The sequence below is a fragment of the Zonotrichia albicollis genome, chromosome 3 (genome assembly GCF_047830755.1).
Source record: "Zonotrichia albicollis isolate bZonAlb1 chromosome 3, bZonAlb1.hap1, whole genome shotgun sequence".
NCBI lineage: Eukaryota > Metazoa > Chordata > Aves > Passeriformes > Passerellidae > Zonotrichia > Zonotrichia albicollis.
This window is the reverse complement of record NC_133821.1, coordinates 9,883,141-9,902,475: the sequence shown is the minus strand read 5'-3', so window position 1 is coordinate 9,902,475 and position 19,335 is coordinate 9,883,141. Positions and strand designations below refer to the sequence as shown.

Here is a 19,335-nt window from a genome sequence, read left to right as displayed (position 1 = left end):
CATTGGTTTTGTTTGGTTTTTTTTTTTTAGGACTGTAAGTAAACTCTCCCTTCACAAAATGTCCCATTTGGGACTGATGCTATATCAGTATCTGAAAATTGTGCTACTGAGCAGCTGCTCAGAATCCTGCTGGTGATAAATTAAACCAGAGGAAATGGATCATTTCTACTATCAGGGTCACTGTTGTCAGCTCCTAACAGGGCAATTGACTTGTCAAGTTGTCTCTGAAAGCCCCAGCTCAGATTTCATTGCCTTTCACATTTTTTTTTCAGAATTGTATACAAGGGGTCTCTGAGCCTGTCTTTCAGCCGGCATTGGGGAAATTCCAGGCACCAATCCTGCTCATAAATTGCAGAGGAACAGTCTCAGCATGAGACTCCCCTCCTGGAGCAGCTCTGTGGAAATATGCAGTACAAGAAAGGATCCAATAGGGATGTGCACGGGAACAGATGGGGATTTGCTTGTGTGTCATTATCAGACACGAGCAAGAAGTTAAATGGTGAAAGGTCACTTGGAAAAGCCACAGGACACCTCCAGCAGCCCGAGGAGAAGAAAAAGAAAGCTGTGGCATGGAGGCACGCTGTATTATTATGAATAACAACCAAATCCACCTGCTGGAGACCCACCAATAACATTGCCTAGATACATTTTTACAACTTATGTAACAAACTTATAAATAACCCTGGTAGTTAGAAACCAAAACAAGACCAGCTCTGTGTAGCATTCATTCACAAGGAAAGAAATCCTCTGTTTCAACCAAATTCCAGGCTAAAGAAATAGGTACAGCAGGAAAAGCATCTCGTTTTAGGATCACAGGGAGCAATGAGAGAAAGCAGAGGCAAAGCCATTCCAAGCCCTTTGCCATAACGTTTGGGTCATGCTGCTACCCAAATTAGAGTTTCAGTTTTCCAATAATGCTCGGGAGTAATGCAGAAACTCAAGTGATTACTTAAGGGAAATGTCACCATTATACAAAATGCTCTTGTTCCAAACCCAAAATTGGTCAGTGGTCAACTAAAAAAATTTCTTTTGTTGTTAGATTTCTTTTGGTGGTGGTAACGCTGCTGTTGCAACTAAACTGAAAGGGTTTTATTATAATGATTAACATGCTTGGTCTTATTGTTGATTAAATAAATAGTTCAACTTGTTTTTTTTCTCCCCAGAACTAAGCCACATCAATTTTTCCATGGAAGACCTCAGTTTCAATGCAAATCATTCCTGGAGGAAAAATGTTCTGCTGAAAAATAGTGACCAACTCTTATAATTATGGTTGAAAATCCAAACACACCCAGAGGTACCATAAGCCCTGGTTGTCTTTGGGATGTCTGAGTTTCTCTGGCATCTTCACAAACAGCCACGGCACCTCAAAGGGAGGAGGTGAAGCACGAATATGTGTAGGGGGCTCCTCTGCTTGGCCCTGTGGGAATTCCTCTTCCCTCCAGCCCCAAAAGCGGCTTTCCCTCCCAATTCCATGCTTTTTCCAGCTCACCCCCAGTTTACCCTCGTGTCATTTCCTCTTGCCCTCTTCCCGCCATATCACGTTTCCAGTTCAGAATCTGTAGATCCACAATTGTTTAAAAAGCAGCTCAAACTTCCAACTTATAAACATCGCTTCCTCTGTCTCCTGAATTTATTTTAATAGCTGATATTTGAGCCCAGGGGATTGTTTTAACTAACACTATATAGTCAGAAGGAATCACTTTCCTCCAGGCTACCTCTGGGTCAACAGCATAAGGCAAGACCCCCTCACATTTCATTACCCAGGGATCAGATCCCCTTTCCCAATCCATCACTCTGAAGCTCATTCCTCCTATTCCTCTCAGATTTGCCTGCATGATTCATGCGGTGCCAAATCAACAGTATATTTGCTTTTTTCTCAGTTCATTGTTTTTATTTGCTTACATGTTCCCTGTCATAGTTCAACTCATAAATCAAGGCTGGTTTATTTTTTACAAACCCGTTGAAAGTTGGAGCCAGTTTCCACTGTTATGAAAGACTCCCAATTCTACAAGTCCCCTAACAGGTGGAAAATGTCTGTGGAGGGCTGTTTGGATGGGAACCATTTTCTAACTTAAAGACAAAGTAGTGTTTATTTATGGCTTAATCTCATTCCAAAACAAAGTAACAGTTCCCTGCACCAAATTATCTCCTTGTGATGCTATCCCACTCCATATGGCTTTATTATTTAAATAAAAAATGTAATATTGAAACAACTTCTGCCTATTAAACTCATGTAACTGATGAGAGCAAAACAATGTTCCTCAGATATTTTAACAGACCATTTTCCCTTAAGACAAGCACTAAGTGTCTGTCCTAACTAAACTTGGCATTAAAAAAGCAAGCAAACATCCCAAACATGCTCTCCCCTCCAATGCTTTTATTTAACTTTTACTGTTTTAGGCTGAGATCAAGAGCTGTTGATTTAGCAGGTTATCAGTGGAACACAAACCCCCCTTTCCTGGGGATCCAGCCATGGAGAAGCAGAGCCTGCAAAGAGCCCCCCCAAAGCTGAGCCTGGTGCAGATCCAGGCAGGCCCTGCTGGGGAGCAGAGTCACCCAGCCACCAGGGCCAGCAGGAGCAACTGCTCTGCAGCTCCAGCCCGCCTCAATCCCACTCACCAGCCTGGAGGGCAACTGGGAGAGACAGCTCCACGCCCACCCTGGCCATTCTGTGGCTGTGGAAGGGTAAGAAATAATTGAGAAGAATGGAAACGGTTCATTTCTGTAATGTTTCCTTCAGATTTGAACACAAAACCACTTCCCAATATTATTATTACAGTGAGAATTAATGCTCTGTACACCACATTGCTTTTAGACAGAAAAGCCATAATATTTATCTAAAAAATGCAACAAAATATTGTTTAACAATTATGAGCTTTGCTACCTTGCTTTTTCTTCAGATGAAGAATTGACTGAAACTGATCTTTTTCTTACAAGATACTTCAGATTTGGCACATAAGCATTTTCCAGCCACAGCACACTTTGAAAAAAACTCACCCAACTTGGACTGTCCCTGTGACCTTGTTCTTTCTGCTTGCTCCCTTCCAGTTCTGAGATCACTAGGGATGGGTCCAATCCCAGGTTTCCATATGCCAACTATCCCTTTGTCCCACACACAAGCTGCCATCTCACAGAAAAACCACTTCCAACTCTCCTACTTGGTGGAGTCAGCCACCTGTCCTTCAAGTCTTTGCAAAAATCCTGAATTACTGTGCTGTAGAGCCATTAGGAATAGCTCCTTCTTGCTAAGCACTGATACTGTTTTTAATCAATATCAGCCCTGAGTTCAGATCAGGTGTTTGTGAAGCCGTGGTAAGTCCATACCATTAGATAAAAATGACAAGAAACATCTAGGAAGATTAAGAAAGCAGGTAAGATTTCAGAGACCTATTATCCCCCCAGAAAAGCAGCACACACATTTTGTGGTAAGTGTTCCCAGCTCTCCCCAGCTGAAGGTGGCATTGCACTAATCCCTGTCAGTGCGATGGGGGAGAGGCAATGTTTGGAGTGGAGAGCAACACACTGAGATGGAGATGGGATATTTAGTGATGAGAACAAGCAGCCAATGGTCCCAGATTCCCTGCCACAGGCTGATAAATTCCCATCTGGAAGAAAGACCAGGGAGGTGATTTCTGGAAGGGGCTTCATAGTCAAACAACACCTAACAAAATTCTGTAGGCCAGAAATATGGATTGTCCAGCTAAGTACTTCCTAATGTTTTAAGAATGTATTATTTGCTCCTTCTTTCTGTTTGCCAGAGCAAGAAGGTAACTCTGCCCACAAACCTTAATTACACGAGCTGTAATGGCTGGAAGAAAAAATGCCATTTTCAGGCACACAAACCTTTTCTGCGTGGCTCTGTGTGCCCAAAGCGGTTCCAGCTGTACCTAACAAAGATTACCTGTACCTGAGAGCCTTGTCTGCCTTGTGTCCACAGACAGTCCAGGCTCCTGCAGCACCACTGCTTTAACTGTGCTTTCCAACATTCCTGGCACAGCCAGACTTTAAGCTTGGGTTTTACCTCTGGAAGTAACAACATACTGGAGGCAATTAAAAATATTTAAAAAAAAGGGTGCTTGGCTTCTATTTGTCCCTTTCAAAACCTCCCCCACTGAAACTAAAATTATATAAATCCAATTAGGAAGGGAACTAAAAAGGTTTAGATTTTTATACACTGCTCTAAAAGACTGGATTAGCTGCTGCAGCCCCAGTGGCACACGGCAGGACGCCGCTGGTGGACATGGACCCGGCCTGGAGAATTCCTGCTCGCTGCCATGAAAACAATGCACACAGACCCATTAGGATTAATCTCCTCCAGCTTCTGGGCCATTTCTGACTTGTCCCTCCATTTTAAAAAAGTGATTTATGGGTTATAGGCAGAGAAAAAAGCAGGGGTTTTGCAAATAGCCCCTCCTTCTCATTCCATTTGAGGGCATTAATTGCTCATTGTCTGTAATTAGAAACAAAGTGCATTCCTGCTCGGATCACAGGCAGACAGCTGCCCTGATGTGACTCCCTGTACAATAAACCTCCAGCGTGGGCCTGCAGACTCCTTGCATTAAAGGTTTGAAATACATGGAATTATGTCCAAAGGGCACCTGTGGGTGAAGAGATCATTCAGGTTGCTGCTTTGAGAATGTTCCTCCACTTTGGAAGTGTGCAGATGAAGGCAATGACCTGAGATACCATGGGCATTCCCAGCATCTTCCCCTTCTAGTTTAAAGTCAAAGTCTTGGGTAGGATTTTGCCTTTCCTACATGGAGGAAGGCCACAGAAAATTCCCTTAGAAATGAAGGGAAGAAAGAAAAATAACAATACATAAATGGCAGTTTCTAAACCACAGAGTTTTCAATTTCTTCTGGTTTATCTCTGTTTCTAAGCGTGGTAAATGCAAAAAGGTGAAATGCAACCACATGATTTTATTGGCTTGACAGCCAATTTCCCAGGCTATAACTTGCCTTTAGGAAATGTGGCTGACAAAGCCAGTCCATTAACTTCCCTGCTGCTGGAAGCAAGCAGGAGAGCAATGGTTTCCACAGACAGTAGGCAGGGGAATGATTCCCCACTCCACACCTTGCCCCAGTTTTAAGGAGGCTCCCATTGGACTAAACATCTCTTACAGTGGGAACTATTTATAAAGCCACAGCTAAACCAAACTTCTCCTGTAGCTTCTGAGGAAGTCAAATAAGAAAAGATTGTTTTGAGTCAGTGTTTCTGGAGAGAAGTAGGTAAAGAGGAGGCTCCACAACGAGGGCTGATGACAGGAACTGAATGTGCCTGGAAGGATCCTGGGCACACCTGGAAAGCCTCTTCCTACAGGGGGAGTCACTCAGGAGTCTGCAATCTGTCCTTTTTTGCCACTTGCCTCAAGTTAAGTTTGAGGATTTTGCCTGAATCAGGGCAGGAAAAACCCATCTCATTTATTCTGTGAGCAGATCTGGGGGCTGCAAAGCTCTGTGTGAGCCAGTCTGGAAGGAGGAAGAGGTGCTGGGGGGGTGCTGGGACCCAGGCAGGTGACAGAGAAAACTGAGCCCCTGGAATCCTGACTGGGCCGGGCGTGGTGACCCAGGGGATGTGGCACAGCCACAAGCCCAGAGAACATGAAATAGTTAACATTGCCAGGGACAGTCGTGTTTATTTTAAAGCTCACGGCAGCCCTTTAAATGAAGAAAGAAAAACCTTCATCTCCAACTGCAGATAGACCTAAGCATGAAAGTGTTGTGGGGAAACTCATTATTAAAATACAGACCACACAGTAAAGGCTGAAACAGCTGAGAAGGTATTTTTGTTTCCAGTGCTAAATTCACTGGAGATATTTGTTTCACTTACAGGAATATCACTCCTGCTAGGCACTGTATAGAAAAACAGCAACAGGCAGCCCCTCCTCACCCCCTCAACCTGCATGAAACATCTTCTGAAAACCAATCCCCTTTTAAAAAAAACAAAACCAAAACCAACAAATTCATTCATGCCCCATATCACATCCTGTTTATTGCAGATTTAGACAGAATATTTTTTGTTTAAAAAGTAAACAAAAACTGGCATGCTGCAAGAAAAGCGATTGCCTCAATAGAGAAGTGCCCATTTATGTCATCCCACAATTATTTTGAGCACTGTAGTTGAGGTTAGTCCCTCCAAGGCATGTACAAATTGCAAATACACACAAATAATAAAGCTCATACTTTTGGAAAATGTGAAACCCTTTGTTTTGGAAAGGTTGTTCCTATTATTTGTGGCTTGCAACTGTCATCATTATTCAAGCCTTGTCTTCTTTCATGATTGTTCTGCAGCTACTGGGTGCTTGAGAACTTCCCCAAAATTAATATACTTCAAAGAACCAGACATTTTGTATATAGCTTAATTACAGCCTATATAATTAAGTTTTAAAATGATAAAAACTCTTCTGTGCCATAAGTGTACTCAGACTTCTGCTCACAGGCAAGCCACTACATATCACCCGACTGAGCAAAGGGCCAAGAAATTCCATTTCATTAATTGTTTCCTCCAAATCCAAAATGTAATTACATATTTTCCAGGGACCTTTGACATTTTCACACTGTGGCTTGGAATCTGATCATACCCTGAAGTAAACTGCCTGGCTGGTCACAGACTGCACTAAAATCACTGTCAGAGGTAGCCTTGGCCTTCTGCAGACTGCAGAGAGGAGGGAGCTGCACAGCTCGGGGTCAGGTTTTGTTACCAGAACCTTGCAAGGAATGAGGAAGAGAAAATGAGCTGAGCTGTTGCATCAAGCAATCACTTTCAGAGGCTCAGAAAAGGCTCTGGGACAGAGGAGAGCTTGACTTTGCCACAGCCAGGGCTGGCTCACACAGAAGCCAGAAGAGGTTTTTGAGCTTTGCCTTTCCCTGAGTTTTGGCCCTGCTGTGGTTTTGGACTCTCTTTTTGAGCACCAAAGCCAGCTCAGGTGAGCAGACAAGCCTGATCCACATGGATGCAATGCTCCAACACTGCCTCCAGGAAACATCCCAGCAGGGCAGTGCTGCCAGGAGCTGGCCCCAGGAAGCAGGGCTGCCATCCTCATTCCGAGGATCTACCAGCTCTGTCAGAAGGTGCAGTGGCTTCATTAATGAATAACCCCCTGCTAAAGAATAAACCATGAGTGAACTCACGGGCTGAGAATCCCCCGAGTCCCCTCAGTGGGCCTGGCCCTCTGTAGTGTCAGGTGAGTGTGCTCTGTACACACGTTAGCAAACTGTTGCTTCATCTACTTTCATTCAGAGCACATTAGACCTCAGTGCAATCAGCCCTAAACTTCTGCAAATGCTAAATTCACATTAAAATTCCATTTTTAACATAACACCACATGGGGGTTTTTAATCTCAAAATGCTTTTCTTGTGTTTTTTTGGATGCCTCAGCTCCTAGACAAAACATATTTCTTCAAAACGTCGCTCTGTTTCCCCTCAGTTTCACGTACCCGAGAACAGCACCTTATTAGAAACAAAACCGATGGGTCTCCATGAATCATTACGTGGAGTTTGGAAAGGAAAAAAGAAATTTGGCAAGCCTTTAGTCAGTAATATGTGCTCCTAAAACCTACTCTTTGAAAGGGCCAAGTTATTACATTGTGAAAAGTAGTTACTCAGCACGTGCTGTAACTTTTCATAGGGATTTTTAGGCCAAATTTAAAGAGTGCTAATGATTTTGAATGCCAGACTTGAGACCCTACAGCAGGATGAGGTTTTAACAAAACTTGAACAACTGCCTTCCCTCCCCCAGGTCGTGCCTCTTTAAAGAGCTGGATTTTTGGTGCCCTAAAGTACCCCACATCTCCAGGCATGGAAAGTCTTGGCCCTCATATCCCTTTCCATGCACTGAGAGAAAGCTCCCACTCAAGGCAGTGGGAAAGCTCCCAGCATCCACCAAAATATGCTGGCACCCTGGGAACATCACTTATGATTAGAAATAAGGAAAACCACAACTGGAAGTGCCTTGTTCAGCAATGTGAGCAGTGATGGGGCACATCAGCTCCTTTCAGACTGCCTGGTTCTGGTACTGCCTGGCCATGGAAACTTGGAGCTGATTCATTCTGTTTCTCCATTCCTTCCCTGAGCTCACCCATCACTCCAGGGAAGCCTGGCAGAAGGTTCTCTGACAGAGGCTTGCACTGAATGCTTTAGAAGATGGCACAACCCCAGGGAGATGTGGGGTGAGGGCCAGCACCTACTACTTACTTTCTCCTCTTGTTCATTTATTTTAATAAATAAATAAAAACCCTTGTGAAAGCAGCCTAGAGATAACATGTAATTAATTAATTAGATCACAGTTCTTGGAGTCTCCTGAACATCACAGACAGGTGCTGTTGTGGGGAGAGCAAGGGACCTGAACCTGACTCCTCCACTCCCAGAGCTCTGGCTCAGGGGAGGCCTGCAAAGCTGGAGCCCTGCAGTGAAGGGGGCAGGCAAGAAATCCTGATTTTCTGAAGCCCAGTGCACATCCAGCCAGGCATCAGCTCCCAGCCCCTGAATTGCCTGCAGGTCCCCCATCCACCATCTGGTTCCCCAGGATGATGCAGCTGCACTGCAATCGGAGCCCTTCTTTAACATTTCCCAAAGAAAGGGGAGATGAAAACAAAAGGATCATTTACTTCCTCTAATTGAGAAACAAGATAGGAAGACAGATAAGCCAAGGAAAATTGGCACAATTCCATGGACTTCAACTGATCCTAGAGAGCAGGGTGATGAGCACAGCATAAAGGAGAGCTTGCTACTCTCACTGCGCTGTGACAGCAATACCAGGCTGTCACCCTACACATCTCATCTGGGCACAGAAATCCTCTTTACAAGGGAGTTCAGTACCACCAAAATTAAGTTCCTTCATTTACCCAGAAGGAGCTGTCCCAACACTTTTTCCCTTGTCATTCACAATCTGATTCTTTCCTTGCTAGGACAAAAATAATACAGTGCTAGTTGTTGCCAAATATCCACTTTTGAAACTTAGGCCCAGTCATTTTTAGCTAAGCAAACTTGGCACAAAATGAGTGTTGCCTATGGACAGAGTTTATAACGTGGGAAGTTTGCCAGCATCCTATGGCAGCCTACTTTGAGGTCTGGTGCTTCACCTTCTCACCCTACAACAAAGATTAAATGGTCTTCTAACAAGGGAAAAAAAAAAAAAAGAACACCTGATACTATTTTTCTTTTCCCTCCCTAGGAATTACAGTCCACAGGAGATGAATTTCAATAATGCCATGAGCAAAACCATGGCTTTGCCTGAAGGCAGCAGAACCTCTCCAGGCTGGGGTTATTTATGTGCAACACACATGTAAACACACATGCACACACAGCCAGCTTTAACAGGAGCCTGGGAGAAGAACTCTGCTCTCACTGGGTTCAGGACACAAAGAAAAAATATGCTGTTAAAAATAAAAGATAAATAACTGCTGTGAAATAGCTCAAAGCCACAGGAACTTTCCTTTAGAAAGATACTGGACAGCCCCAGGGTGCTGCAGAGGAAGGATGAAACACACCAGAGCTCACACATCAGGGCAGAATGGATCCCAAAAACATCTCCTGAGGAGCAGACCTGACACATTCCTCTGGGCATGGTTTAGATCCCTTTGCTGACAAGGGAGATGGAAGATGCAGCACCATCTTCCCCCACCTCTTCTCACTTGCAGCACCAGCAAGTCTTCAACAGATCCCCTGCTTTCCTCTCTGCAGAGGAGAAACTGAGAAGGACCCAAAGCAGCTGTGACATCCACCAGGAGGGAGAGTCTCCACTCTGTTAGAGTCTGTGCACAGCTCTCACCTCAACTCCCTCAGGAAAGCATCTGGCATTTTGTGCTGTGACACCGGAGACAGAAGAAGAGCAGGATGGGGACATTCCCTGCACCAACTCTGCTTCACCTCTCTGCAAGAACAGCTGAGACAGGAGGAGAGGGTGTGGGTGGGAGGGAGCCACGGAAAGATTGATGCAAATTCATTTTTAAAAGCCAAACAGATGAAAATAATTTTCACAGCCCCACAGCTGTTCTGTGCATTTTTCAGACCAAGCCTGAGTAAAATGTGGTGCAGATAACAACAGAACTTGGGGCAGATCTGGGCTGTGGAATCAAGGGCCCTCTGCTCCTGCTGGCAGAGTGAGCTCTGGGGGAGATGAGCCTCCCCTCTCTCACTGTCACTGCCAGCTGCTGCCCTCTGCCCATCCCTGTCACAGTCACTGCCAGCTGCTGCCCTTTGCCCATCCCTGTCACAGTCACTGCCAGCTGCTGCCCTCTGCCCATCCCTGTCACAGTCACTGCCAGCTGCTGCCCTTTGCCCATCCCTGTCACAGTCACTGCCAGCTGCTGCCCTTTGCCCATCCCTGTCACAGCCACTGTCACAGTCACTGCCAGCTGCTGCCCTCTGCCCATCCCTGTCACAGCCACTGTCACAGTCACTGCCAGCTGCTGCCCTCTGCCCATCCCTGTCACAGTCACTGTCACTGCCAGCTGCTGCCCTCTGCCCATCCCTGTCACAGTCACAGCCACTGCCAGCTGCTGCCCTTTGCCCATCCCTCTCCCCTGGTGTGCTGGACAGGATGGGCAGCCCTGGCAGCCTCCTCAGCCCCCTGGCAGCACCTCCCAGCACAAGACACTTGGGGGAAGAGAACCCAAGGCAGGGAGCGGGCACAAGGCCTGACAGTGCCCTCCAGGGCTGTGCTGCCAGGATTGGATCACAGGACTGACAGACGGACTCGCAGCTGCACCAACCCCAGTTCTTTTCCTACAAACCAGCTCTGCCAGCACTTTCTGCAGCTTCCACTGCACTCTGCAGCAAGAGCTTACACTGCTTGTAAAGGCTACAAAACTCTCTCTGTTTTGGAGCCAGCCAACACATGTTCAGGAACTCACTGTTTGCTGCACGTCCTGGTGCCTGCTAGGAGGAAGGAGGGCCCCAGGCACAGCAGCTCCCTGGGAGCTCCTTCTGGCCAAACACAAAGTGCAAAGTGATGGGGCTGCTCTGCATCGGCCCCAAGGATTTTCCCCCTGAAGTCAGACTGAGCCATCCCTCATCCTCCCTGGGCTCTGGGAATGGCCTCACAGACATCATGGGGAAAAAAAGATGACGCCTTCAGGAGTCCAAGCTGGCACCTTTGCCTGCCTGGAGGTTCCTGAGTGGAACTGAAAACCTTGCTCTGAATGTTTTCTCTGGGACTGTTTCATTAAATGAAAGTGTTCAAACCTGCTTTTACAAAAATTGCTGAGGCTCTGAAAGCAATACCTGGAGCAGACACGAGCAGGGTGACTGGAAAGCAACCACTGAAGGGACACCAAGTGGGACTGAGCGCAGCTGCTGAGCCTTTGGGCAGCCTCAGGGCACCTGGGCCCAGCAGCTGCCCTTCCTCAGAGCATTTAACCCCAAAACACACCTGAAGCCCTCAGGACAGGGAGCAAGGGGCCTGGAAGGGCATCCTGTCCTCAGGGTGCCCCCCCAGCCCAGGGCTATCACGTTGCACCTTGTTTATACATAATGGCACAATATAAAATCCATTTGGAACCTGGGCTCACTCGCTGCTATTAAAGAATCCATCAGTGAATTTCATTTTTTATTGGTTCACTTACAAAACTCACAGCAGTGTGTTGTGTTTATTTTTCCAGAGCACCAATAAAAATCTTTTTGATTAAAAAAAAAAAAAAAAAAAAAAGGAGAGAGGGAAAGAGAGAAAGAAAGAAAAAGAAAGAAATTAAAAGCTGACCTGGTATAACCCAGGCGAGCACTGAACCTCAGCAGCGCTGGATAAAATGAGCTGAGAGGCAGCAGAGCCAATTGCTGAGCAAATGCTCGACTGTGGCTGGAACCAGCAAGGACTGAAACCTGTTTAGGGCTGAATTTCTACTTTATAAAAATAAGCACAATCAAACCCTGCTATATTAATCCAGGTTCCACCATGGACTGACCACTGAAGGGAGGCCAGAGCAGATGCAGAGCCCCAAGCCCAGTCTTGATGGACACAGACAGTGTGGTAAATACTCCAGGTATTTGTGGTGCTCCATTGCTCCAGGAACAGCAAATAATCTATGCCTGGTGTTTCCTTAGGCTTTTTTTTCTTTTTTTCCTCATTTCCAGACTACATCTCAGACCCAGCACCCTTTAGCTGTGTGATCTGCAGACCTATTTGGCCTTTGTTCAATCCTGCTCCTGCTGCCTGCAGCTGAACTGGAAATTGCACGTGAGCTGAAAGGCACCACTAAACCCTGCAATGACCCAACTGCATTAAACTCACCCAGGCACCAGACTGTGCCTGTATGGAACAGAAAAACTGTGGGTATGGCCTAAGCCAGGGCCACCAAATCCTGCATGGTGAGGTGACAGCCTGGCTGCACTGCACTCACGGCCCAGGGTTCCAAAATGATGTCTATGAAGAGAGATCTGATATCAAATTATTTGTTCATAGGATTTTAACTTCCAGGGATATGAACTGGTTGCCACCCTACATAACTGCAAATTCATTGTAACTACATTATTATGAAAGAGTAAAAAATAAAAGTTGTATCTTTAAGGTAAAAATAGACCTAAACAACTTCCTAAATACATAATATCAATTTTATATTTAAGAGAGTTGGTTATTTTTTCCCTTTAAAATTAGGTTAATTCTGACCTTTTTCACCTATTACTTCTCAAGATATAAATTTGTGTAGTTTTCAAAAGCAAGCAATTAAAGGAAACAACTTGCTTAAAACAGACATGATTTTCCCCCACTTATTTGAGACTACTCAAAATACCAGCTAAAATGTTTATATGGCTTACATATCTTACAAAATGCAAGTAAAGTAAAGAGAAGAGTGAAGTCTTTAAGAAGTTTCATTTATCTTCTTGTTTTTTTAACCCACCTTAGAAAAAATAAGAAAAGAAATCCTATTTTATTCACAAGTTTATCAGCTATTTGGCCTATTGCACCTTATGGGATGTTAGTCAGCTGCTCACTTTTTTATCCATTATTAGTTACTAATTCTTGGCTGGCCAACATAGGAAGCAGCCTCACAGTCCCACAGGCTTGGGGTGGGAATTCCATGGACATTCATGAATCAGGGCACAGGTGCACAACTGGAACATCTGTCCAGGACTGGAAATAATATTTGCACTCATTCACTTTGTCATCTCTGGTTGTCTTTACAGGTGCTCTTTAGAGGGCCCCAAATGTTGCTGGAATTCAGCTCACGCTGCTAAACCCCTCAGAGGCTTCCAAAAGCCCTCACTGTGGGAGAACAGATCAGGCCAGATCATGGGACAGGCACCTCTCAGCACCTGCCTGGGTGGACACTGACAGGGCTTTTATCCCCTTGGGAGAGAAGCCATTCAATAACCCACAGCAGGATTATTTAAGGAGCATCCACTCTGGGCAGTGCTGGGATTTGCGGCCCCTTGCCAGTTCCTTCTCCTGCCACCCAAGTGCTTGGCCTGCAGATAAGGGGCTGTCAGCTGAGAGGGAAGTTTGTCCCATCCAAATCCCCAAACTCTTGGGAAAAGCCAAACTGTGTAAGAGCTGGAGCCTGTGTTTTCTTGCCTCCTTCTTGTGGGTGGAGAAAAAATGCAGCCCACACAAATAACACAGTGCAGGAAGCCTTTGGGGATTAAAACATGATACACCATATTTCAGCAGGGATTTGCACAGGCTGGCAGGGGGAGGAATTCCTCATGGAAGGAGGAATGCCTCCCTCACCATCTCTAAATTACCTCAGTGCTTCTCTTGCTTTCTTCTTTCACCAGGAGCTTTCCCTTGGAGAGAAGTCATTTGCCACTGGGATGTGTGTGGAGAAAGCAGCAAAATCAAACCACTGCTTTTGCAGAGGCCTTTTCCTTTCCAGCCCGTGTGCAGAACAGATCTTACACAGACACAAGGAAACAGAGAAAGTCCTCTTCCATCCCCATGAACACTGAACAAAGTATCTCAGGCTTGCAAGTGCCACAGGGCAGACACCAGGGCTGACCCCAAGTATCAGGAGGGCTGGCAAAGCCCCGGCTGGAGCTCTCTGAGCGCCGCCATCAGCGCGACTGCCAAAGAAAGCACAGCACCCGCTACTTCAGGAACCAACATGTGATTTGCACAAACACTTCCAGGGCTTACAAAGTCTAAATCCTGCTTTCAAAGGAGCTTAGTCACCACAAAGTGATTTTGGTATCTGGTGCATTCAGGGCTGGCCCTTGGAAGCGCAGCTTTCCATGGAACGAGTCATTGGTGATGAATTTCACAGAGGGAAATTCCTGCTGCACAGATACTGCTCAAGCTCCTCTGGAATCCATGTCCTCCAGCACAAGCCCTACACCTCCACTCCCGGGCAGAGAGGGCTGGAGCAGCAGCAGCTGAGCCCGAGAACAATTACAAAGGTAGGAAAGGTGGAGGTCCCCAGTGAGACTGGGATAATGGGATGGAGTGGTCATGTCAGGATGGGTAACAATGCATGTGGCACAAAACAATCAACACACAAATTCCTAGCCTATGAAGACACCAAAAACTCATCACTCCCAATGCTGAACTTGCACACAAAACTCAGAAAAAAAATAGGACATTCACATAACACAAGAAAATTATTGATTCAACAACCAGTCCTAGAGAGAATGAGATACTTTAAAATTGGTTAAACAAGATCAGACTTTCCTTGCATTTTGTTTAAGTCATCCAACAGCTTTAGACTTGCCCTGGGGGACTGTTGTTCTAATATGAAATCCACACAATGTTTTAAGGCAACTATTTTCAGAAAGGCTTTTGCCACAGCTAAAACTCCAGCCATGTGCAAGAGACCCTTTTGTGAGCCCCTATCATCTTCCAATTCCTTGCTATTGTAACTCAGAGAAATTCACCACTGAAATCCTTCACCAGGAATGGGAAGAGCTGCTACGCCAACATCCCAGCAAAAATCTGCATTAAAAAAACACCCTGGCAGAAAAGATAACAAATCCCAATCAGTGCCCCAAGTAACAGAAATTAAGGAGAATTTGTGTCCTTTTCTTTAAGTACTTATCATATTAGCCAGGGGCATGGGCAAGTAGAAAAATGGAAAAGGCAAACCAAAAATGTTTGAATTCTGAATTTCAAAACAGCTCTGAAGGGGAAAGTGGCATGGAAAGTCACTAAAAACCACAAATCAAGCTGCAGGCCAAACCCTTTGCCATTTAAAAGCCTTAGATCAGTGCTGGAATGGCATTATTTGAACTTAATGGGCACACAGTAAAGGGCTGTTTAATTAAGCATTGAAAACTTGACATGACTATTTAAAATACTTTAAAGCTAATGGCAGATTGAAGGGTATATTAATAGCTGGAGCTTGCTGGAAATGCTCCACTGGGAGAAATTCTGGAGTGAGGAAAGCTCCAAAAATTTCTCCATGAAAATTTCCGCTTTGTTAACTCTAAAAATCATGGAAAAACACCTTAAAGCAAAATATTTCATTTTGAATCAGCTCAGTAGTAATGGAAAAACCCCACATCAGCATGTTCATCTCTAATGACATGCTGCCTGATGCAAATCGAAGTTTTGATCACTAAAACCTTGATTTTTTTTTTCTCTTTTTTTATGAGCTGAGCTCTTTGCTTGCACTTGCCAGAACACCAAAATCCTGCCATGAGCTGTCTGAAGGATACCCAGAGCAATGTGCCTCTTGTCTGATGGTTGCTTCTCCTCATCACTCCTACCTGAACAAATCCCCACCGAAAGATGCCAAGAAACCCCAGAGAACTCCGAGGTGGCAATGAACACCTTCAAACACCAATGGAGAGATCCTGTGAGACAAGCAGAGCAGCTGAAGGTGACTTTTTTTCCATTTACAATAGAAACAGTGGGTCTGAAAGGCAGCTAAGACCATAGTGATGGTCTGCCTAAGGACACCCATGGCACAGGTTTGTCCCTGTGAGCACTGTGGTTTCCCAGTCCAAGCAAAAGTACTTTTTCCAGGGTGTGAGAGCATTGTCTTCACCCACACCACCAGCTGAGCAGTGTGAACTCATTCCTGCTTACCAACACCTTCTTATTTGGTTTTCCACTGTGACATGAGATCATGCAGGAAAAGTTCACCAAATACTACTGCAAAAAGAGATGAACTCACACAACATTTTGTTGGTCATTGAGGAAAAAAAAAAGCCTTCTGTCAAACTACTGGAAATTAATTAACTTTGAATACTCAAATACATAAACATTTCTGCAAAAACACTTTGGGATGAAAAAATTATTTACTGTGCCCTCCAGGGAAATGTACCTTGTCAATCCCTTGTCACTAAATCACTTGCTAACAGTTATGGGTGTGAAGTAAATCACTGTTAACCCCGATGAGTTTAAAGGCCTTGAAGCCTAATGAATTCTCCCATTCATTCTGGGGGTTACATCTGCTCTCCAGCTCTCTCTTAACAACCTGGTGCTGAAAAGATGTGATGTAATTTTGCTGTTTACTAAACAGGTGTCAGTAATCCTATCCAGTGATGTCAGGCCACTTGCTTGGAATTCATTTAATGCCAACAACTGGAGCTGGTGCTTTGGGATCATGAAAGGCTCTTCCCAGCACAGCCACCTGAGCCAGTGAGTGTGCTCAGTGCACCAGGGACACCTCAGGAGCTGCTGGGGTCAGTTCTGCAAACCCTGCCATGCACATGCCCCAGGCAACACCCAGCCCTGCAGGAAGGAAAGAATCTCTTGGGCAGTCAGGGCTGGGCTCCACAAGTGCCTTAATTTCATTGAGAAGTGGTATTTGGTGTTAACAACGTGGTATTTTAATTGTTTAATGCTCACTTACTCACACAGCATTGGGCTGTCGGGGCTTTCCAAGGATTTTGGCTATGTAATACTGCTCCCTTGGCAGGAGGGGAATTTGAGGCAAAAAAAAAAAATACATATATATATATAAGGCAAGAATGCTGGATTTGGGTGAGCAGTGATGCTTGGCCTCCATGCAACACCAGGTTCCTTAGCCCATCTAGCTTATTACCTCCATAAATGGAATAATCCCAATTAGCCTATCAAATATTTCTGGGTTTAGACAGAAAATGTCTAGTCTAACTAAATGAAACCTTTCACAGAAAATGCAAAAAGGAAACTTTTACAGCACAAAAGGTTTTAACTGAAAACTTTCCCATTTTAACCCCACACTGAAAGTATTCCAGGTTAGACTAAAACTGTTTAGTCTTTAATGACCATGTTAAATATTCCATGAGAAAAAAAAAGAAGTGTTGCTTATTAACATACCTCTGAAGCAAGCTGTGCTCCTCACTGTTGGGAACGTGCTCCTCTGACCATATAATTTTGGGCTCTAATTTAGCATTCATATGCCTGGAGTTTTAATGAGATTGCTTCATTTCACCAGACCAGTAAAACAGCATCAAAACTCCACACAGGCATTTGTGCAGATATAAAATCATCCTGATTTGTTCACTGAACTTGTACATTACAGGCAGTGAGGGGACATTTGAACCCAAGTCCAAGCACACTCGTTATCAGACTTGCACATGCACAGCCCCACCTGGCCCTGGGAACGCTGGGCTTTGCTTTGAGAGGCTCTCCAAACTCATCTCATTAAATCCCACACTTCAGAGCCCCGAGGAGCTCACCAGCCTGGGAGTTTCTGTCTGGTTTTTGCCAGGTGGATTTGATAAAACACATCACCAAAGAGCACATCTTGCTGCAGAAAGTGAGCATTGATTTCATTCTGCTTTATAGAAGCAGGTTCCTGACAATTTTTTAATCATGGCAATGGATATAAAACAGTCAACTTCAGTGTTTTTTTTGTTTGCTTAAACAGAACATTTTCTGCTCTGCACAAACTAATTTTCCAGGCCTGCGCCTATGTGTTTTTTAGATTTTTTCCCCTTTCAGCTTCTTTACTGGGTATTTAGCTCTTCCTTCCTTAATGGGAATTTAATAAGACCCAGCTGACAAGCGCTCAGTGAAATGACCAAGCAGCACCTGAAGGAGATGGGATGGAGGATCCATATAAAATGCCTGAGTACCATCATTGTTATTAAAAGGATAACCAAATGAATTCATAATGATGGGACACTCATTTCCAAGTGTTTCCATAGCTGTTACACATCAGGAAAAATACAGAAGTTAGCTCATTTTCTCCAGTCCTAAATAACCTTATAAACTCACCAAAGAAATTAATTAGCCAATATTTCTTGAAAATTCATAACAAAGTTTCCATTTTTCCATCAGATAATTCCTTAGTGCATTCTGGTTTTTAACTTCCTTCGAGTCTGGATCATTTTGATGTGTGAACAGACATTTTGTGTTTCCATGGGTTATTTCCACAGGTTCAAATATCTTCTGTAATTGACATTTTCCTGCTTACAGAAGTTGTCAAACTTGAAAGTAGCAGTTGATTGATAAAACATGGGGTTTGTCTGTAACTTAAATTCATTGTTGGGGCTTACTGTTCAAGCTCTGAATAACTTCTCTCTTCAAAGTGACCTGCACTGAGTGGTTTTGGGAGTTTTAGGGGTTTTTTAACCATCTATGTTTTAAGCTACTTTTATAAAATAGAAAGCAGCAGCTGCTTTTCCCCTTTTCCTACAGGTAAATCTATTCAACAATTTGCTTCCACTTTAGAATTACTACTCTCTAAATAAAGAAGTGTAACTAGACTTTTAAAATAAAGTCTTCCAAAGTCAACTTCATAATCATTCAGTAGCATTTATCCTGTCCAACCCTGACCATAAAGGAAAAGGAAAAAAAGCAGAAAGCACTGAGGAAAGCACTGACATTTCCAGCCTCACAGAGGACAGCAGCTGCACAGGCCATAAAGCAGCACCACAGATATTAAATAATACTTTAAAACTCCACAACAATGTTAATTAACATTTAAAAACCCACAAACAATAACTACAGAAGGAACATTTCTCCTCATCATAAGAACTGCATAAAAGCACAACCCCGAGCTGAGTAGGGTCTTTTTGTTGGCTTTAGTGGATTCTGGGCCTTGTTTGTAATAAAGACAAATAAATCACTACAATGCAGAAGTGCCCAGTGTTGGGACAGGGATGGCTTTGCCTCTGCACAAGTCATCACCAATAGTCTGTGAAAATTTTTAATTTATTTTTTTAACCATACAGCACTTAGAGTGGGCAGCTTTTCACCATTTCCACCTGGATGTCACTGAATTCTAACACCATACGGGCACTGACCCATCTCCTCTGGGGCAGGGTCACAGCACCCTTGTGCTGACCCCAAGTTCTTCCTGCATGTCACAGAATCATAGAATGGTTTGGACCTTGCAGACCACCTGGTTCCACCCCAGCCATGGGCAGGGACACCTTCCACTGTCCCAGGTTGCTCAGAGCCCCATCCAGCCTGGCCTTGGACACTTCCAGGGATGGGGCAAACACAGCTTCTGTGGGCAGCCTGTGCCAGGG

At 44.5% G+C, this 19,335-nt stretch overlaps 1 protein-coding gene and 1 long non-coding RNA gene across 3 annotated transcripts in view; one reads left to right on the top strand and one right to left on the bottom strand.

Annotated features, from left to right (window-relative positions):
- The window catches only part of BMP2 (bone morphogenetic protein 2), a 107,664-nt gene extending 103,274 nt beyond the window's left edge, over window positions 1-4,390 (top strand). The window contains exon 5 of the transcript XR_012579354.1: window positions 273-4,390. The gene's annotated coding sequence lies outside the window, so the exon portion shown is untranslated. The remainder of the gene's footprint in view (window positions 1-272) is intronic.
- The window catches only part of LOC113459253 (uncharacterized), a 338,631-nt gene that overhangs the window by 70,422 nt on the left and 248,874 nt on the right, over window positions 1-19,335 (bottom strand). The gene's annotated exons all lie outside the window — the stretch shown is intronic.